The sequence below is a fragment of the Dermacentor silvarum genome, chromosome 1, assembly GCF_013339745.2.
Source record: "Dermacentor silvarum isolate Dsil-2018 chromosome 1, BIME_Dsil_1.4, whole genome shotgun sequence".
Classification (NCBI taxonomy): domain Eukaryota; kingdom Metazoa; phylum Arthropoda; class Arachnida; order Ixodida; family Ixodidae; genus Dermacentor; species Dermacentor silvarum.
Genome location: NC_051154.1, coordinates 406,484,350 through 406,507,360, shown reverse-complemented (window position 1 = coordinate 406,507,360; position 23,011 = coordinate 406,484,350). Strand labels below are relative to the sequence as shown.

The following is a 23,011-nucleotide window of genomic DNA, read 5'->3' as shown; positions in this document are numbered from 1 at the left end:
CTAGAAAGAAAATGTAGATGTTTAAATTAAGAATACGCTGATAAATATCAAAGAACATAATGCATACATGATAAACACAGCCTACACAAAGCCAAGATATTAAGAAAAACAAATAATGTGAGATATGGCGATAACCATGGAGCCAAATTAATTACTCGATGGCTTTTATTTAACGTTATGAAATGGGGAGATTTGAACCGTGTACGTATGACTTGGTGATGGGATAAAGCAGATTATATGACTGTGTATAAATGCATGATACAATGTAGTTATTACATGGATACTGAAGTAGAACGGTACTTGTTATGTTTAGAATTCGTATTCTGCAGAAGTGCTTAGACAGCACTCATGCACGATTGATGGAATAAATATTTATTGAGCAGATGGCCCACTGCCCATTGAGGAAAAGAAAAATGGGGGAGGGGATTTAGGATGCAAGGTTATAGCCGGCTCAAGAGTCCCGTTTAAAACTCCTTTTCTCGTATTGCTAGAGCCGCCAGGGCTTATCCAGGCGCCATATAGTTGAGAGGTGGTGGGTCAAATGACATCAAGCGTCACATCCGGGCAGCTAGCTGAATGAGCGTGACAGTCCCATAACAGGTGAGCGGCGCTGGGCCGGACCTGTGGTCGGCAGTTTTTGTGCGTTAGAGCGACCGGTGGTGGTTGAACAATAGAGTGTTTTAGCTGAGCGCTTACTGTCCGCCCCGCTCAGACCGGCATATGCTGGCAAATGCCACACAACCGCTGAGCGTGAACGCTATTGCGCTTGCGCACAACGCTCATACCGGCAGCGGAACGAAGAACGCATCCCTCGCTCCGCTACAAAGCCGACTGAGCGGATCGTGACCGCGTGTCTACTTGGCCTCTTCGTCGTTTTGCAGCCGAGTTGATAGCGCGTCGCTCGCGTCTCGGCAAGACGCGCTTATCAAATGCGAGATCTACGCAGTTTCATGCAGTACCTCAGAGCGTGAAATCTGAGCGGAGCGTAAGCGGCGCTCTGCTAAAACTGTCTAATATCTGTGGCGCCGTCGACTACAAGTCAGAGCTCCGCGGGCGCCTGGGGTGGTAAATTCGCTAACGTTCTAAGACACCTGGTGTTATAGCACGAATCCACAACCAAGCCGGCCCTTGAAATGCCGTCCGGCAGTGTGTCCGGGTTTAACGGAATGTTATCGCGAAGAGCATGCTTTCTTTGCACTGAGGCGTTTCGCAGTGTACGGTGTGGGTCGTACTGGTTGTGGGCATCCGGCATAGATGAGGGGGGAAAAGGTGCGATCGCTCGTATTCCAACAGGAGTGGCCTCATGGGCACTGCCGGCAATGTCCTCACGCCCTGGTAGCCATTGAAAAGTGACGCTGATGCCTGTGCTTTCGGTGACGCGGCAGGCTCGTTGAGCGGCTCAGGTGCACTGGGAAGGGCGAAATTCTCGCAGATCAGCATGAGAGTCTGTGTGGATGGGCAGCTCGGTGGCTTTAATGTACAAGTGCCGTTCTTCAATCGCAACTGCAATAGCTTGGAGTTCAAACTCCAATGTGTCGTCGCTGGTTCCGGTCCATAGGATTGCGTGGGACCCACCCTGAGCGCTATACATATTCGGTGGTCGCGTTCTTCATGTCTTCACGCGTAAGCTGCTCGTCAGTATGGGTGCTCATGCTTCTGACGATGTCGATTTCGGATCATGGAGCGATGAGCCCTGGCAGTGCATGAAGCTCGTTAACTGCGCAACATAAAACGTCACAGCATTCATTCCTTTTATCCAGGAAATGGATCTATTTGATTTCAGGAAAAAAATATATAAAAATATATATGCAGGTCCCACGTACTGTGGGAATCGAAGCTAGACGAAATATTTTGCAGGAAGCTGGCTATAACATCAAAACCGTGGCGGCGCGCCTCGAGTGGCTCTTTGACTCTCTCCATGAGTCAAAGCTCACTGGGCTTTGACTCATGCCAAAGCAGGCCAAAGTAGGAGCTCACTGTTGAGCTCCGACATGCGGCCGATCAGAAAGAGCGCGGGCTTGCCTAGCTGCTCGATCACTGCGAAAACGTTGCTCTTCGTCAGCGCCCAGTCGTACCCCAGTAGTACGCCATCCTCGAGCTGCTCAAGTAAATTCCCGATGAACGCCAAGTCCGAGATGACGCGCTTCTAGAAGTAGCTGTGGTCTTCCAACATGCATACTTTTTTGTGCGTCAGGAGCTGGTTGGCGTGCGCGGAGCTGTCGATCCGAGTTCCTGTGATGACGCTGCCATGCTGGAGTTCGGCGCAGCGTTGTGGTACTCGGACTCCATGTGCCGAACAAACGAGCAGGCCTCGATTTAGCAGCCTGGTAGCGACGAGAAGGGCCTTGCAAGTCCGATGCGAGTGTGGGCAGGAGTGGCTCGTTGCTGTCTGGTTACCGGAAATCAACGCTACAAGGAAGCTTGCTTTTGAGTCGCGGTTCGTGCGTAGGAAATACCCACGCGGTGTTCTGCAGCCGAGATGCCCGGATCATCGTACGTGCACCACCTAGCTCGAGCGCAGGTAGAACGTGAGAATAAGAGAGGACAGTCGGAAAACAGAGCTCGAACGACGACGATGATGCGACCACAACGGCAAGCTCGTGACATTTACATAGAGCCAATGGGGAGCTGTTTTCGCAGGCGACGCTTGGGGCGCCTGGATTCAACGGTGGCTGCAGTGATAACACAACGATGTTCGCCTACTTTGGTTATTCTTCACTGAGAAATTAAATTCAAAATGATAGGCGTCGTCTGAGTATTTATGGTTGCTTAGAAAGCTAATGGTGTATCCAAAGCGCAATGACGCTTGCGAGGCGTTCCGCACAGCAGACAATGAACGCTGGCGTCGTCTGGCTTCTACTATTGCTGTTGTGCCTGCCCGCTTGCTTTGGACAGGCATCTTCTGAATTTTATCAATATATATATATATATATATATATATATATATATATACATATTATAGAATGTGCCCGCACACGTTAAATGTGCTCACAATATATATCATATCATGCTGGCTTCTTATGGTATGAATAATCAACAATGGGCATTTGGTGCCCTTTCTCGTTCACACGCACACACACGCGCACACGCGCACACGCACACACACGCACACACACCACACACACACACACACACACACACACACACACACACACACACACACACACACACACACACACACACACACACACACATATATATATACACACATATATATATATATATATATATATATATATATATATATATATATATATAAACCTAAGATAACCGCGAAGTTGTGCTTCTGATTTTCCTATATATATATATATATATATATATATATATATATATATATATTATATATATAGGAAAATCAGAAGCACAACTTCGCGGTTATCTTAGGTTTATTATTTTCCCAACAGTTTCGGTCGGTGGACCGACCTTTATCAAGGTGGACCGACCCTTGATAAAGGTCGGTCCACCGACCGAAACTGTTGGGAAAATAATAAACCTAAGATAACCGCGAAGTTGTGCTTCTGATTTTCCTAAATACGCTTGGCCCATTGAAAAATCCAGTTACTATATATATATATATATATATATATATATATATATATATATATATATATATATTTCATTTTATTTTGCTTTCAGAACTAGCTTCTGCATTAACCTTTCAAGGTTAGCGAAATCACAACGCTAATCAGGAGAACGTGCTGCACATAAACTTCTTTATTATGACAGCCCCCATCGACGTTTACAAGAAATAAACGGCACGTAAGTGGCGTTTCAGGAGATATACCGGTGCGTAACGTGCATACGTGTTTAAATGCACAAATATACTCCGTACAAAGTCCCACCACATATGCCCGGTGAACACAAGCTGTCCGCCGCTGAATAAAGGAAAGTATCCAGCCGCATGGAGTCGTCGCTGGCGCAATCAAGGTATGGCGTTAAAGTTCCTGCACACATGTAATTGAAGATGTCACATCACTTCGTTAACAATATTTTTACGTAGGAAGACGCAGACGAAAAGCTATGTACAGGTATATTTACAAAGAAATGTGCCGCACTTGGCCAAGAAGCCACAGCCCGCACCAGCCTCTAATCTTCGTCGTCGTCTTCACACTGCTCGCCTCTTCGTCAAGGCAAATACTGTTCCGTAGCACTACCCCCGGCGGCAAAAGCGCCGTCCCGGAGCGATTAAAGGCCGGACTCGGAAGCAGTGTAGTAGGCCTTGAGCGTACTGACGTGCACGAGATCACTAGATGCCAGATAAGACGGCGAGGTCGAACTCACAGGTTCAATTTCGTACGTCACAGGCGTCACCTGGCGCAGCAAGTGGTAGGGCCCTGTGTATCGCGAAAGGAGCTTCTCTGAAAGTCCGACGTGACGAGAGGGTGACCACAGGAGCAGGAGCGCACCAGGCGAAAACTGTACGTCACGGAGGCGGGCGTTGTACTGACGCTGCTGAGTGGTTTGCGAAGCCGTCAGTCGAGTACGGGCAAGCTGGCGTGCATGGTCGGCGAGGGCGATGGCGTCGCGCGCATACTCGCTTGTTGAGATCGCAGCAGGAGGAAGGTCCGTATCAAGGGGCAAGGTCGGTTCACGACCGTGCAGTAAATAAAATGGAGAAAATCCGGCGGTGTCGGGCCGAGAAGAATTGTACGCAAATCTGACGTAAGGAAGGGCAATGTCCCAGTCGTGGTGGTCCTTGGAAACGTACTTGGACAGCATATCGGTAAGGGTACGGTTTAACCGCTCCGTCTGGCCACTGGTTTGAGGATGGTATGAGGTAGTCAGCTTGTGTTGAGTGGAGCAGGAACGCACAATGTCGGCGATAACTTTCGATAGGAAGTTGCGACCACACACAGTAAGCAGCTGTCGCGGGGCGCCATGAACCAAGATAATGTCACGCAAAAGAAAGTCCGCGACGTCAGTGGCGCAACTGGTAGGGAGAGCCCGCGTGATAGCGTATCGGGTGGCGTAATCAGTTACGACGGCTACCATTTGTTCCCCGAAGATGACGTGGGAAAGGGGCCGAGGAGGTCTAATCCAACACGAAAGAACGGTTCCACAGGGACGGTGATCGGCTGGCGATGACCGGCAGGTAGCACCTGAGGTGTTTTCCGACGCTGGCAGGGATCATAGGCAGCAACATAGCGTCGGACGGAGCGAGCGAGACCAGGCCAATAGAAGCGGCGCCGGACGCAGTCGTACGTGCGGGTTACCCCAAGATGTCCTGCGTGTATAGCGCAGACGCTCAATGAGTGCTCGCAGCGATAGATCCCGGTACTGCTCATCGGCGATGTTAGCGAAGTCAGACACAGAGAAAATACCGTTGGCGGTACTACTGTCGGCGTCGTCAGGCTCGTCTACCGGGTAGCGAGACAGGCAGTCAGCGTCCTTGTGTAGTCGGCCGGATTTGTAGGTAACAGTATACGAATGTTCTTGGAGGCGTAAGGCCCAGCGACCAAGTCTTCCTGTAGGATCTTTCAGTGAGCATAACCAGCAAAGCGCGTGGTGGTCTGTGACAACGGAAAAGGGCCGGCCATATAAGTATGGGCGGAACTTCGCAACCGCCCAAACTAGGGCCAGACACTCACGCTCAGTGATGGAATAGTTGCGCTCGGAGGGTGAAAGGAGCCTGCTGGCGTAAGCGATAACACGGTCGTTGCCACGCTGGCGTTGTGCCAGTACTGCGCCAATTCCGTGGGCGCTGGCATCAGTACGGACTTCAGTAGGCGCAGAAGGATCGAAATGGGCCAGAACGGGAGGCGTTGTGAGGAGGTCGATTAGATGCGAGAACGCAGAGGCCTCGATATCGCCCCACTGGAAAGGGGTGTCTTCAAAAGCTCGGTTGCTATGGCCGCGAAATTTTTCACGAAACGGCGGAAGTACGAACAAAGGCCGACGAAGCTGCACACATCTTTGACACACTTCGGAACAGGGAAGCGCGTAACAGCATGGATCTTGCCTGGGTCCGGTTGCACTCACTGCGCGTCAACGAGATGTCCAAGGATAGTAATCTGGCGACGCCGAATTGGCACTTCGATGCGTTGAGTTGTAGACCGGCTCGACGAAAAACGTCCAGGACTGCTGAGAGGCGCTCCAGGTGTGTAGCAAACGTTGGGGAGAATACTATAATGCCGTCTAAGTAGCACAGGCACGTGGACCATTTGAAACCATGAAGAAGGGAGTCCATCATGCGTTCAAAAGTGGCAGGAGCGTTACATAGATTGAAAGGCATCACTTTGAATTGATAAAGACCGTCGGGTGTTACAAAAGCAGTCTTCTCGTGGTCTAGATCGTCCACGGCAATCTGCCAATAGCCGGAGCGAAGGTCAATAGAGGAGAAATAGCGAGCACCGTGGAGGCAGTCAAGGGCGTCATGAATCCGAGGTAGGGGATACACGTCCTTTTTGGTAACCCTGTTCAGGTGCCGATAATCCACGCAAAAGCGCCATGAGCCATCCTTCTTTTTTACCAGTACAACAGGTGACGCCCATGGACTACACGAAGGCTCAATAATGTTCTTGGCAAGCATTTTGCGAACTTCTGCGTGAATAACTTGACGCTCAGCCGTGGACACTCGATACCGGCGGCGATGAATAGGAGGGGCATCGCCGGTATTAATGCGATGTTTAACAGCTGTAGTTTGGGCCAAGGGACGATCGTTGAAGTCAAAAATATCGTGGTAGGATAACAGAACGCGGTAGAGCTCACGAGCGTGCTCGGACGGCATGTCGGGCGCAATAATTTTCGGTAAGTCGGCAATGGTACAAGTTGCCGACTGCGATGGTAGAGGATGATCGGCTGAGTTGTCGTCTACTGCAATAGATGCTACTGAGTGATCCTCGAATGAGCAAAGCTGGGCCAGAGACATCCCGCGTGGCAGCACTTGTGCCGTCAAGCCAAAATTGACCACTGGCAGGCAGACGCAATTCGCTGTAACAGATAGAACTGTATGAGGCACTGTGATCCCGTGTGTAAGCAGGACGTCTTGCATGGGAGCCGCGATGTAGTGACCGTCGGGCACTGGTGGGGATGACACTAAGTCAACGTAAGTCAGTGCCGAAGGCGGCAAGCGAACGAAGTCAACGGAACTGAGGCGACTAAGGTGTGGTTCAGAGGGATCCAGAACAGGCAGGTCAAGGCGAAGAGTACTGGCGGAACAGTCGATGAGAGCAGAATGCGCGGAGAGGAAGTCCAAGCCGACGATGATGTCGTGGGGACTGTGGGCGATGACTGTAAGTAGCACAACAGTGGAGCGATCGGCGAAGGAGACGCGGGCGGCACACATACCAATTACGGGGGCTGTTCCGCCATCGGCGACACGGACAACTGGCGTCGTGGCGGGTGTGAATATTTTCTTCAGCTGGTTACGAAGGTCAGCGCTCATTACGGATACATGCGCCCCAGTGTCTATAAGAGCAGATACAGAAACACCGTCGACTTGCACGTCAAGAAGGTTCAGATGAGTGGACAACGTCAGTAGAGGATTTGGCGGCGTAGTGAGCAATGCAGCGTCACCTCGAGGCGCTGCATCGTCTAGTTTTGCGGCTAGGAGCGGCGTCCGAAGGGAGTCGGCGAATAGGAGCGACGGGGCTGAGGAGAGCGCGATTGTCGTCGTTGGAGCGAAGGCGAACGAGAATAGGGGCGGGTCGGCGCAGGAGAATCAGTGGCGGCATTATCGGAGCGTGCGGCATAGGGTCGAGAAGGGCCACCTGGGCGAGAGTAGGCAGTATAAGTAGACCTGGTCGGGGAACTCCAGCGACTGCGACAGTGGCGAGAAATGTGCCCGATTCGACAGCAGTGAAAACAAATGGGCTTGTCGTCATCAGTGCGCCAATCACATAGGTTGCGGAAACGTGGTGGGTAATTAGATGTGGGACGGGGCGGAATCGAAGAAGCCGGGTGGGTATCAGGGCTATGGGCCGAGCAGACGGTGTGAAGACCCATGTTCGCGAACTCCTGGCGGACAACTGCCTGGATCAGGGAAACCGTGACTGCAGGTGCGTTGGAGGAGCTGGAGTCGAAGGCAGCCGGATAGGCGGCCTCAATTTCACGCCGGACGATACTGGTAACATCAACAGTGTTGTTGGGACGAGGAGCGTTGGCACAGGAAGATGTCGCTGGGGTGTTGGGCAGACGGGCAAACTGCTGGTCGATACGATGGCTTTTAGCCAGTTCCAGGCGGCGACACTCTTTTATAACTGCATCGACCGTCGCCACGTTGTTGAATACGAGCAAGTTGAAGGCGTCATCGGCAATGCCTTTGAGGATGTGGGAAACCTTGTCTGGCTCAGTCATGTGTGCGTCAACTTTGCGTCCTGAATTTACGTGACGTAGGGCTCTGTGGACGTCTGCACACGGCCGGATAACGCCTTCTGCGTGGCAAGTTGGTGACCATAGGGGTTGCCGAACAAGTCTAGGAGTTTTTGTTTAAGCGAATCCCAACTGGTGAGCTCATCTTCGTGTGTCCGAAACCAAACTCGAGGTGTGCCACCGTGGTAAAAGAGTGCGTTGGCGAGCTGGATAGTAGGCTCCCACCGGTTATTGCGGCTGACGTGTTCGTACAGGCTGATCCAGTCGTCGACGTCTTCCCCCCATCTTTTCCCTAGAATACGCCAGGATCGCGGGAAGCGGGGAGAGCGATGTAGGTCGTCGAAGTGCCAGCAGGTGTCGGAGCCGGCTGAGTCGAGCTGTCGTCGCCGGGAGCCATGACGGAAGGCTCGACGTACCGCCCACTGCGAAGCTCCGTGACGAGTTACAGAGAACGTTCACCTCCACCAGATATGTTACGTAGGAAGACGCAGACGAAAAGCTATGTACAAGTATACTTACAAAGAAATGCGCCGCACTTGGCCAAGAAGCCACAGCCCGCAGTAGCCTCTAATCTTCGTCGTCGTCTTTACACTGCTCGCCTCTTCGTCAAGGCAAATACTGTTCCGTAGCAATGTTCAGCAAACTGCAGCTTAGTGTGAGCATAACCACAAAGGAGAATTCTCTCGCGACTTTTCTTGTTCCGGTTCACATTTCTCGCTCTCTCGCCGGTACGCATTGGAGAAGTGTGTCGTGATATAAAGCTTTTCAGCGTTCAAACCGAATCTCCTTCCGAAAGTTAAAATAACAGCGTTTTTCTGTACATATTTCTTTGAAGCACTACAAATAAAACAATATGAAGGCTTAGCTGATGTTTCGATTACCGCCGCCGGCTACAATTCTAGGAAACTCTACGTCAGGCACCGCGCGTAGTTTGCTCAGGTTGCTGCGGGGCGTCGTTGGTTCTCACTGGCCCAGGGCTGTCGCGTCTCGTAGGCGAAGCAAGCCTAGGGCGGCACTTCGGGCCTCGTCACCGCGCTTCACCAGCACCTTTCACGAGGGCAGGTAGGTGCTGCGCTGCACTTTAAAACTGGTGGGTTCTGTAACAAATGCCCCGACCAATAATTGGAAAGGAAACGATGCATCAAATTATAAATAGCACACGAATCTGAGCCACTGACACATGAAAAATATAGTGTCTACGGTTTGCGCGATGCAGAGGCCTAGTCCGCTTATGGATAGTCGTTCGAAGTCGGTGCCTCATCGAGCATACTAGAAATCAACGCTTGTTAAAGCTTGTGGAAGCGTTACGCCCTCCAACGGCAAAATTTGAAAGCGATCTAGTGACGTGGAAAAAGTTCGCGCCCCCGCGGGCCTCATCTTCAAAGCGATCTGCGATGTGGACAAAGTGCAGCTAGTGCTGGTTGCTTCGTATGCGCTGTGCTTTCGACGTTTAGTTAGCGTTGAAGCGAGATACGGTACGAACGTCAATCGCTCGGGGCTGCTGCCGCACCATCTCACTCCAGCGTTTTGACAGCGAGCTTCCGCGGTCATCGAGCAAGATGTGTTCATGTTTACCTGTGCACGCGTGACACCGTGCTTGCTAATTTAGTTAGTAAGCTAATCTTTATAAGTTTATACTGCCGATAAAACAACTATCCTTTGTTCGTATAGCTGTCTACTAATTTACTATAGCAACCGATGCTTCGTCTTTCGGTCGAAACTGCCACATTTTTTGTGTGTGTTCTGCTCGCGTTCCGTCTATTCCGTTAAGATTGTTGCGCAAGTTAATTTTTATCTAATTATCTGCGAATCTTACAGTGGTTAAAAAGTCTGTATTTCGGTGCAACGAAGGTAAAGTAGCAAATTAATGGGCACTCTACATAACCCATTGTACGCATAAGTGATCGTTACCTTTCTTATTTTTTGCGTTAGGATTTTTCAGGTAGTTCCCATACTTTTCGCAGGCTATGTATATTTGTCTCTAACCGTTTTGCAGCTTACCTGGGTAACTGGCTAGTCGGTGGTATTAGCGCTACGGGCTCTTTGCTTAGATTACATGGTTAAATAAAATCCGGATTTTACGTGCCAAAACAACGATATTATTATGAGGCACGCAGTAGTAGGGGACTCGGATTAAGTAACGTGCACCTAAATCTAAGTACACGGGTGTTTTCTGCATTTCGCCACCATCAAAATGCTGCCGCCGCGGCCAGGATTTGAGACCACACCCTCGGGCTGAATCTCACTTTATTTTCAGTTGAATTCCAAACAGAACTGAGGGGTTCAGAGAAAAAAAAACAGTCTAGACAACCGCTTGATAAGCTGTGGAATCAACAAAACAACATTGCCAGTTGCGAGAAGAATAAAATAATATGAAACATAGCATTTTATGCTCGATAACATAAATACTCAGTTTTACATTGACGAGTTATATCCTATGGAAGACATGATTATACAAAAGTATGATAAATGAAAATACAGCACAGATGAAAAATAAAAGAAGCTAAGAAAGAAGTACGCAAAAAAATCTAAGCATATAATCGTTATGCACTTGTACAGCATTGCTTTTGTCTACGACAAAGCTTGCACAAGAGAATGGGTACAATGTCGAAGATGCAAAAATAATGTAGATGAGCTAACCGACAAGTGAATCTAGGAGAGCAAAAAAAAAAGTAAGGACGTAGCGTTTAGGTTCTCATGCAATTCAGCATTCAAGCCACCATTTATTTTTAATGAATTGTGTGACGACCCTTCTGTAAAAGACTCAAGTTGTGTCTGTTAGAAGTGTCACGTTATCAGAAGAAAAAATAAAGAAGTGTTGTCTGTGTATAAAATGTATTTAGCTTCCTTACTAATGTTGGTTACATCAATAACGTAAATATTGAACAGAACAGGCCCTAACAGACTGCCTTGTGGCATGCCATCTGTAATGCGCAGAACTCCAGTTGAACAAAGATTAACCATGTCAGACTGCAAGCGAGAATTAAGGTGTGATTTAATCACATTAAGTGCATGCTAACGTACATCATAATGCTCAGTTTTATTGCGACAGCAATTATAGGGACACTTTAAGCGGATTTTTGCCGTCGGCGTCGCCATCGCCGTGAGGTTCCGTATAAAGTCCAAGGGCGATCAAATCGTCGCCGCGCGTCGTATGCGCGAGTGAAAGCGCGCACTGGACGCGCGCTATCACGGAGAGCGAACGCACGGCGGAAAGCAAACGCAACTTCCGTCGCGCGAAAGGCCGTGGTGGTATGGGAGTGAGGAAGGCGGGGCGACGCTGTGCTGCGGCAGCAAATGCGTATCTTGCAACCGGGCGCGAGGGGAACTGGCCACTCAATCTTCCACGCGAAAGGAGGACAGCGGAAAGGCAGCGCGGGAGGGCGGGGAGGGGGGCAGCTTTTACTCTGCCAACAACTTCGCTTGTACTTTGCCCGGCTGCGGCGGTCGCCCACACCGTCTCTTCAAAGCGATCTCCACACGGCTCGGACCTTCGTATGCATTGTGCATTCGCCGCTCAGTTTCCGTTGAAGCGATAGACCGCACGAACCTTCGCTCGCTGCGGCGGCTGCGCTTGCTGCCAGCATCTTGACAGTGGTTGTCTGTGGTCATTGAGTGTGATCTATTCATGTTTGCTTGTGTGCGCTGACACCAAGCTTGTTAATTCAATTGGCAAGCGAACGTGTCCTAGTTTATGCAGCCGATAAAACTACTATCCCTACTTCGAATAGTTCTCTACTAATTTGCTATCGCAAATGATGCTTCGCCTTTCGGGCGAAACTGCGACATTTTTTGGGCGAAAAGAATGTCATGGTTGATCATATCGAACGCCTTGCTAAAGTCCACAATGCGCCTAGCGTAAGAAGTTGTGACTCGAAGATAATTAAAATGAACTTTTTATGATCAATCAGAACGTGTTCGGCTGATCTATTTTTGTGGAACCCGTAGTGACAGTTAGTAATTACGGAGTGCTTAAGAAAAAAAAGCACTGAAGGCGACAGTGAATCATTTGTTCTGATGCCTCAGAAGAAACGAAAGTATAGATATAGACCTGCATTGCTCAAAACATTCCTAGTTCCTATCTCCACTCTGGAAATAGCTTCCACTCTTGCTAACTGCATGTCTGCAGTGAATTTTGCAGTGACCAGTAAAGTATTATATTTGTGTTTTAGAAATGGCACGAGAAAGGATAACACATGCTTTATCAGCCTGCTTTGAACATTAAATGCATCAAGGCTGGAACTGTGTCGTAATCAATTAAAGATAGAATCGACCGCACTTTCATCGGTTGGTTCCAGAAAATATCGAATGTGGTATTCGATTGCCTAGAAAGCGAAATATTTCGGGATTATAAAAACTCTCACCGACCTGGCGAAAGGAAATTATTGAAAGCAGCGGTTAAACTTGCACCATGTAGTTCCTGCCCTTACATGGTTAGGCTTCATAGTGTCTGAGCAGTAGTTCTGTTTAGTAATTTATTCAGGTATCGTCATTTACCCTTTGGTTTATGCGAAAGAGCTACGTTAAATAACTTGAAGCAATCCTATGGAGGCCTGCCAATAGGTGACGTTGAAACAAGACAAGGGGCAGGGTATGGGAAGAGAATAAAGATGTGTGAGATAGAACAAAATGGAGTCTGTGTTGTGGCGCTACTAAGTGCAGATTTATTACATATTTTGGCACAGTCGGCTTTATACGATCCATGATGTGGGTAACCTTCTTCGTTCAGCCAGGCAAAGACAGCTTCATGTTCACGAACTACGTGCTCCCTGGAGACCCGCCAGTCGATCTTCCTGTTTACGTGACGACAGGTGAGCTCGTGCCTTTCGTTCTGCAGAAGGCATCTATGTCTGTCGACGAACTCTTAGAAAAAAAAGTCCGTGAAGATAAATGTTCAAGCTTTTCAACCGCCTTTTGCTATTGCAAGTAGAGAAGTCAGCCGCATCAGAGGCAACTTATCATTCAGATCTATTCGTTGTGCTTCACGCGATTCAGCTTCAACAAAAGGAAGTTTCCCAGAAAAATTGATTCAGACTCTTGTAACGGCTCTCAGTTTCAAGGAAAGCGTTCCTACAGAGGTTGTGCAACCTGAACCGTTCGATGGTTTGTCGGGAAATTGAGAAGCTTGGATTGCGTTCTTTGAATACGCCTGCCAACAAAACGGCTGGGACACAGATGAAAAAACAGTGAAGCATATGCTCCCTTTTCTAAATGGCATCGCAAGAAAATGGTACGAGCTGCGTATCACGGGAGATCATTGTGGTGAATGGCGCACATGGAAGGAGAGCTTCATTTCGTCATTTCGTGGCTGCCCGCTTGAGTGATGGGATCAAGCGATATCTTATCGCTACAGGTCTGGAGCAGTGCTCGAGTATTTCTTCGAAAAACGTCGACTACTTCAACTTGCAGAGCCGGAATTTCCACTGAAGTCTGCTATAACGCTGATAACACATGGCCTACCTCGGGAATTGCAACAACTTCAAGCTGCAGCAGCAAAAAACTATGGAGGCTTTGCTGGAGGCACTTCAAGAGATCACTTGCCATTGGATGGAGAGGACGACAAAGCCTCATTGGGAAGTTCAAGGGGCAGAAGCATCGAGGAACAGAGAGTTTCTACGCTTGCCAAAGCCTTCGCAAGAAAGTAGTCACCATAGGTCGTTGTATACCGCAGAAAGAGAGTCATTGCCTGAGGAACGCATTTTGCCCAGATTGAAAAAAAACAACTAATAAATGAGGGTTATCAGTGCGACCCTAAGAAAAAAAAACGAGACTGTTTGTTTGTTATCTGTGTGTTTGTCACATGTCGAACTTGAGGTTAATAGACTACGTAGAAGAGCACTTATAGACAGCAGGGGCGTAGCCAGGAATTTTGTTCGGGGGGCGGGGGGGGGGGGTTCACCGGCCCGACAGGGAGGGGGGGGGGGGCAAGCTTCTGCTTTCCTCTACGTCACGTGAACGATAATAAATATCGGTAGTTTAAGCAGACTCTATACATGTATATCAGAGACATGGGACCCCCCCCCCCCTCGCGTGTGCGTGTGCTTGTGCAGAAATTAAGTAAAAAGTAAAGTAAGCTCAGTCAATGCAGTAAGTACGACAGGTACAGTGGGCGTTAGGAGCAACGGTCTCTCATCGCGCCGCTGAATGGACCAGCCTTCGAAAACGCATCATGGAGACGACCCGTCCGATCGGAGAAGACATGATTCATTGTTAATTTCCGTTAAGCGTAGATGGCGTCGTCCTCGTCAGGGCGAAGTGCGTTTCACAAGTCAAGGACGGCTATACGCGTGAAAATGCACGTGTGACCAGGCTATATACCTACTCCCATATATATAGCAATAGCTTGTTCGCTGCGTCTTTGCGCTAGAAAACTTAAATACGCGCAAAAACGCGTAAGGCTTTTTTTTTTAGAAGCTTTCGTCGCCCTGCTCCCGTATACGAGAGGGTTGCATTTCCTGCGGCAAGTGCATGGGCCGCTGTGTCTTCCACTGTGTGCGAGCGTGGAGCCGTCATTTGCGTTTACGTCAACAGATTCAGAATTGTACAGAATATTTCATCGCAAAGCATAGATATGGCATGTGTACGCATTTTAAGTAGTGCGTGCAACTCATTTCTGCTTCACTTACGCCGGTGCAAACAGGAAGCGGCCTTGTACCTCAGAGAATCCCGACTGATTGGTGTACTAGTGATGCAGGAATGAACTCCGGTCTTGTTCAGTGCATAGTGCACATAATCAATTTCTCAGGACGCGTGAACTCCGACGAGAACTGTCAGCGCCTGCAACAAGAGTTTACTTACGCTGTACTGCGCACAGCAGTAATTCATGCTTGTCGGCTGTCTGTTTCGTGCATTCTGTTGCGTGTCGGTGGAATTTCACTGCTGTCATCAACCCCTTCGTGTGTACATTGCTGGTTTGATATTCCACAACAAAACAGCAACTACCAGCCTTCTGTAATTGCTGGTTTGGGATTCAACAACACAACAGTAATTACCAGCCTTCCGTAGAGGCGCAATCGCAAACAAGAGACGTTTCTCGCGCAGACTAAGCCTACGTTCACACTTGGGAAGCGGCAAGCGGGCGGAAAGGCCAAAGCGGCCGGAAAGCCAAAGCGGCCGGAAATTTTTTTCCGCGCCTGTCCAAGTTGTTCACATTTGTTTTGCTACCGCCGCGGCCACCGCTGCCGTTTTCGTCCAGATCAATCTCGTCTGCGTACGTTTGTCGGCGTGGTGGCGCTCATTATCGCATTATTTCGAGCGGTATGTTCATTCTTTGACCCACGTACCGCCGTAAAAAGTGATCATTTTACGCAACTTCGCGTGTCATCTGCGACCTTCGGTAAATTCCTCGTTGGCGTTCCGTAATTCTCTCCACACGGGCGCGGTAGCGCTCGCTGAGTCACAGATTGGTGCCTAGGCGTGATAATATTTCTTTAATAGCTTTTATTTACAAGTTATAATAACATTTCATCATTTCGTATTGTCGGCACCTCCAGGACACCAAAGGGGCAACGGGAACACCACAGCTAAAACCCGGGCTGGCCCTTGTGTTGGGGCTCGCCAAAGCCTGCGCGTCCTACGTGAGACCTACGCTCCCAATCTATCGTCGCGTCGAGAAAAGCACCCCGCGACTTCTGCAAGATACCGTACACGTGCGAGGAGAATTATAGAGCGCCAACGAGGAATCTGCCTAACTATTGTCTGCCGTGGAAGTGGAAGAAGAAATGGCTTTTATACTTCTACCTACTTGTTTTCTAGAAATGGACAATGAATAAACGGAAGACGCGGACACCTCGGAAACGGCGGTGGTGGGTTCGCCTGTATTTGCAAAAGCGCGAGAAGTTTGGTCACGCCAAGGCTTCGTTGCCGCACCTCCGGTCGCGCGACGTTGAATACTATCGCAAGTATTGCTGACAGTACGTTTTAGCGCCACTCTTGTCGTAGAGCAAGGACTGGTTCTTGATCGCGTCGATCAGCATTACAGCCTACACTTTTGGTGCCATGTTCAATTTTACGACTGGTTGTTTACATGCTAGTGTAGCTTCCAGTGAAGCAGAACGACTTTCCGCCGCGTTTCCGCTTCGCCATGGCGAAAAAAATCGGCCCGAGACCGATTTGGCTCGCAGCCTGTTTTTCTGCCTGTTTTGCCGCCTAGGCGGGCGCATTTTTGGAAGATTTTGCCGCTTCTGAGAGCTTCGAGACCAAGTGTGAACGTAGCCTAAGATCCTGCGCGAGCGCGGCCTAACCGGCACCTGAAGGGAAGCGGCGAAAATGTATACCGGAGATTTCGACCACCTGGGGTCTTTAACGTGCACCTAAATCTATGTAAACGGGCCTCGAGCGTTTTCGCCATCATCTAAAATGCGGCTGCCGCATTTGTTGCTTCATTTGTTGCGCATTTGTTGCTTCAGAATGCGGCCGCCACATTCTCGCCCAAAACTTCACAGAGTGTCAAAGCCTTGACAAACACCGTGACAGTTTTTTCCATATGCAGACATGATTCGCTGTAAATTACCAACCCAAACGGAAGCGCCCAGGAATGAAATTGTGATAGTAGCACCGGTTTCATGAATTATGTCAGCGCGAAGCGACGAGAACAAAGGGTGGTTAAGCGGGCGGGGGGGGGGGGGGTTGCGGGAAAATTTTCGGGGGGGGGGGGTTGAACCCCCTCAACTCCCCCCCCCCCCCCCCCTTGGCTACGCCCCTGATAGACAGCGGAGTTTCTTTGTCCATTCTTAAGAAAAGCAACGCTAACCTACAAGAGGTATTCCGACAAAGGTCGGTTCTTGTGCATGGGTATGATGGAAGCAAGAGAGAGTATTGTGGGTGGGCACGCCTGAAATTAAAGTACGAATCTAAAGAGGCAGAGGTGGTTGCTTTAGGTTTAGACACTGGTGTTTGACTTCCTCCTATTTCGTTTGGGTATGAAGTTGTTGAGACTGAATATTTAATGGGACGATATGGTGTCTGTTGATTAAGAGGCTGACCAAACAGAATCCGAACAAGAAGAAGACCAACTATGGATGCTGAAGAAAGATAGTGTAATTCGTCAACTCTACCCTGAACTGGTCTGCTTGGGAGGATATCCACCGGTGACGAAAAAGTTGGAAGTTCCATTTCACCTGTCTGACAAAACAGTTGTGAAAAACATACAAGTTGATGAGAGAAAAGAAGGCGTGGCTCAAAGAAGAACTTCAAAAGATGTTAGATGCCAATGTAATTTGGCCATCGGTGTCTCCCTTTGCTTCACCTATCACCATTGCTCCAAAGGAAGATGGCAGCTGGCGGCTATGTACGGATTACAGAGCAGTAAATAACCAAACCCTATTGGTTCCTTTTCCAATGCGGAGGATAGACGCCATCATAGATGAAACCGGATGCTGTACCTGCTTTTCTCGCATATATATACCTGTGTAAGGGCTTCTGGCAGGTCAGACTACAAGAAGACACCAAGCCATACACCACATTTACGACTTCATTTGGCATATAGGAATACAATCGCCTACATTTTGGATGTAAAAAAAATCACAGCATATCCACGGGGTGAATGATGATGAGTGGGCGAAGCTCCGGAGGGAATCATCAGATCTCCCGCTTAAGGGGACGCTAGCACAAACGCGTTAGAAACGTGCAGTACTCTCTAGTAAGGGGGAGCGGCCACAGCGCCTTACGCAGCCATTTACACATGCCGGAACGTGCACCGCGTTTGCCGACGCCATCACATGACTGCTGAGAGAGTATACCCCCCGTATTCATAAACGCTCCTCGACTTGAACTTGACTTGCCACCGCCTTGGGCAGCGCGTTCGAAACGCGTTGAAGGTAAGGCGGAGAGGCCACAGCGTCTTACACCAGCTTCTTACACGGGCCGTAACGCGCGAGCACAAACGCGTTAGAAACGCGCTAGAAACGCGGCCTTTCGTTAATTTTGGGTATTTATTGCCATCGTGGTGCGTGTGTCTATGTGCGCTTCGTGGCGTAGTGGGCTAACGCCGCGCGCTCAGAAGCGAGGGGTCCCTGGTTCGATTCCGCGCTACGGACACAACTTCGGAATTTTTTTTCTCATTTTTCTCAGACTGGTTACACACTACTACTACGACGACGGGGACGGAACGGGTGCCGCTATAAGGAGCTTCGCTCCTAAACCTTACCTAGTTGGTTTCAAAGATGATGAACAGAGGTTTGAATCGTACATTGGACTTTCTGCAATGTTTACGTAGACGACATTATCATATACTCTAAAAGTGAAACGTTGCATGAAGAACACCTGGCTCATATTCTGGCAGCGTTATCTGAGGCTAAGTTAAAAGTTAATTACAAGAAGAGTGAGTTCTTCAAAACTAAGGTGACATTTCTTGGCAGAGCTTTGGACGGAACAACGAAGAATACGAAATAAGAATCGGTAGCTCGCATCGCAAAACTAGCAAAGCCGTACGATGTGAACTCACTTCGTGTGTTTCTAGGCTTAGCGGGCCATTTCAGAACGTTCATTCCAGATTATACTCTGAAACGTCGCTGCCTGACAAGATTGACGTAGACGGATGTTCCCTTTTATTGGACAGAAGAATGTGATACGCTTACCGAGAACTGGTTCGAATAATTTCTTCTGATCCTATCTTAATTGTGCTTACCAGACTTTGCGCTGCCCTTCAAATTGAATACAGGTGCATTGTGCTATGGAACGGGAGTAGTTTTATATCAGAGAGACTCAGCAAGACCACCAAACTAACAGCTCCGTGTAGTTGGGTACTACAGCTACACATTCAACAAAACAGAATTGAAATATACCACGACAGAAAAAGAAGATTTCGCCGTTTTAAAAGCCTGTGCGCTATTTCTGTTCATATTTGGAAGTTGCAAAGTTCAAGCTTTACACAGAGTACGAAGCACTAAAGTACATACTGAAGATGGCCGAACTAAAGGGAAAGATGGCCCGTTGGGTGGGTGAACTTCAGCAGTTTGATTTTGAAGTAGCTCGTCGCCCGGGAGCTTCTATGAAGGACGTGGATGCATTGTCGCGATTAGTCATTATGTTTCCAGACAGTAATGAAGAGGCAAATGTTGCATATATATGGGAAGGAACCGAGCTTTTGCAACGCACTAACAATTGACGAGTTGCAGTTCCTACATCCTTGGTTCCAGAAATATTGGAACTCTATCATGATAGTCCCGAATCAGGAGGCCAAGATGGCTTTTGGAGAACCTAAATAATAATAATAATAATAATAATAATAATAATAATAATAATAATAATAATAATAATAATAATAATAATAATAATAATAATAATTTCTTTATTTGTGTCCCATAAAAATACACGACACGGGAGACCTGCAGTAAAAGCTGTCAAGAATGACAGCTTGACAGACCCGTAGGCCCCCTATACACGCAGCAGTTACACAACGACAAAAAAGGCATAGAATACATGGTCACGTTTGAAATTACACTTCCTGAGCGTACAATGTAACGTACACAAATTGTGATCAAATAAGGCAAGATGGAAATACAAATTACAAGTTCACTCATGTAATAAAACAACACAATCAATGACGGAGGATTCACAAAAGAAACACCATAAATGCAGTTTCACTTATCCGCAAGAAATAACAGTAATACATATACAATGATGGTAAAGAGAGGCAAAACAGATAAAGAACACATTGTGAATTGAAAGAAGGGAAGACGGAACCATTTCCTCACCATGTACACTGTTAGGGATACCGGGGTAGAGAAAAAATTGGTTTGCAGAAACGAAAAGTTTTGAAAGTTAATGGCCTAGAATTTTTAGAGTGCTGTCGAAGTTCTTTGAATGTTATATCTTGAAGTTTACCGTGTTCATTATTTAATCTATTAAGTAACCTGAGTAATTTATTCTGTAGTGTCTGTAGACCATACGTTGTTTTATAAGTTCTCACTTTCCAGTGCACAGTGTTACGTGTCAGGCGGGCAGAAGTGTTTTCCTGATAGGTTAGCTAACCGTTGTAAAAAGGAGCTATTATTTAATTTTTCGTTTTTAAATGCTTTGCCGAAGATGTAGTCGAACAATTTGGCAACTGGGATTACGTTGTACTTGTCAAAAAGAAGCTGTGTGCGAGAGTAATAGGGCAAGCCCTCAACAATTCTAAGAAATTTTTTCTGAAATCTATAAAGCCTGTTTAAGTTTCCCTGTGGTGTGTCAGACCATATTAGATGGCAGTAGTTCATTCTGCTGGAAAACAATGAAATATAGATTAACATCATAAGCATATAACGAATTCTGTATGTTAAACCTATTACTTGCACAAACTTAATTGCCAGGTTTTCCCCATGAGCACCCCATGACATATGTTCATGAAAAGTGACACCTAGTATTTAATAGTGGAAATAATCTCAATAGGTGTTGCATTTAATGAGATAAGTTTTCTGATTGATATACATTTGTTTTAGCTCGAAATATTACAGCCATTGTTTTATAGTCAAGAGTTCGACGAAAGTTCGTCTGGTAGGGTAACGTGATGACGAAGAAATTGCGGTCACTGACCGAGTCAATGGTGAAAATAAAACAGAGACGTTTCGGGACCAGCTCGGGTTCCTTGATCACACTAAAAAAAAAGTGACGACAAAATGCAGAACGAACTGAAGACAATTCGTCATCAATTATCCAGGAACGGGTACCCAAAGAAGTTTATTAACAAAATGGAAGCTCGTGTCCTCCATCCCAAGCCGTCTCAAGGCAAGTCGTTCAGAAAACGCGCTGGCATCCCATAAGTTTCTGGCGTCAGTGAAGCCCTTAGCCGCGTATTCTCAAGATACTATCTTAGAATAGCACACATGCCATCCAACAAGCTGAGAAATCAGATTGTTAATGTAAAGGATCGGCTCGGAAGCAAGAATTACCCCGGTGTTGTTTACAAGCTGCCATGCGCAGACTGCGGCTGCAGTTACATCGGCCAAACCGGCAAATTCACAAGAAGAATAAAGGAGCACCAAAGGGACGTCTCGAACAAGAAAAACACATCGAACGCCCTTGCCGAACACGTCGACAATCGCAGTCACCACATCGATTGGGAAAACGCTGCTATAATAGCTAAAGAAAAGACTCCCAGGACGCGACTTTTGTTAGAATCTTCATTTATTCAAACTGCGGACAAGTATCAACAGGACTGATGGAAATCTGCCAGCCAACTACACCCGTTCTCTACGTCACATTTTGGCGTATAAACGACTTGCGGCTCTTGCCCGCTTTTAGTGTGATCAAGGAACCCGTACGGGTCCCGAAACGTCTCTGTGTTATTTTCACCATTGACTTGGTCAGTGACCGCAATTTCTTCGTCAGCTATTGTTTTATTCTCAATTATCAGGAGGCTATTTCAACGGGCCCATTCATCTTATTTTCCTAACGTGAAATTAGCATCGTCGACAAGATCATCATTACCTTTACCACGTATCAATATGCTGGTGTCATCAGCGTACATGATAAATTTCACACTTTTATTAATTGTAACAATGCCATTCACATACATATTAAATAAAAGAAAGGCCCTAGAATGCTTCCCTGTGGGACGCCTGAGGAGATAGGCAGTGGATCTGAGTGATAGCCATTTATGAGAAATATTTGTCGACGGTATTCTAGATAACAACGTATAATAGATGCGACATTGCCACGAAAGCCATAGCGTTCAAGTTTTTGAATTAGAAGATTGTGATTAATGCAATCAGATGCCTTTGATAGGTCAATAAAGATGCCCAGAACAAGTTTGCCTTGCTCCAAATGCTGTAGTAGGTGTTCTTTTTGTGATAGCAAAATGAGTAGAGAGCCCATCCCCTTACGGAAACCATACTGACTGTCGGTTAGCAGATTATGTTTCTGCTCAAATTCAGATCGAATCCCGGCCGCGGCGGCCGCATTTCGATAGAGGCGAAATGCGAAAACGCCCGTGTGCTTGCGTTGTAGCGCACGTTAAAGAACCCCAGGTGGTCAGAGTTGATCCGGAGCCCTCCACTACGGCGTGCCTCATAATCGTAACTGGTTTTGACATGTAAAACCACAGAAAGAAGAAAAGAAGAAAGAAAGAAGTGCGAGAGAGGAGCCCGTTTGCCGTATGACGCGTTTCTCGGGGTTCGCCCACACAGCGGCGCACCATACATTCCGGATGCCACCCGCACGCGTTGGCGGTGCTAGAACGCGCAGAGTGTTCTTAGGGAAGAGCGAATCCTGCCACTGTACACGTCTCATACATAACTTGTTTGGACGGTGGCAATGCATTGTGCCGCTATATCGATTCAATACTGGCGCATTACCGTCAACAGTCACCGTGCGATCAGTTGAGAAGATTATTTTTGATTCGCTGTGAAATGCAAGCGGGCAGTGAGTTGAATTATGCAAACTAGGCCACTGTGAGTGACTGTACGTTAGTAATATCATCAGGTCACTTTAAACGAGGTTATTTATTTTCGCCCTTCCACGGTTACGCCTACGACAAAGGTGTAATTATCTGAGGGGTTAAAATCATTAGGTAACTGTTGCGTGAAGCCAACAACGCCACAATAATCACTGTGTCAAGCTAAAAACGCCACAATGAAGAGCGCAAGGAATAATGGCCACCGTTCAACTCAGTGTTATGACGTCCTGCGTCTAGCCGGCTTTCCAACATGATTCCCGGAAAATACCCTACTTTAGCACGCCAAGTTCCAACTCGCCCAAGTTCACACGCTGTTAAACCCTA

At 47.8% G+C, this 23,011-nt stretch overlaps 1 protein-coding gene across 1 annotated transcript in view; it reads right to left on the bottom strand.

Moving 5' to 3' along the window:
* The window catches only part of LOC119437570 (uncharacterized), a 76,429-nt gene that overhangs the window by 4,470 nt on the left and 48,948 nt on the right, over window positions 1-23,011 (bottom strand). The window lies entirely within an intron of this gene.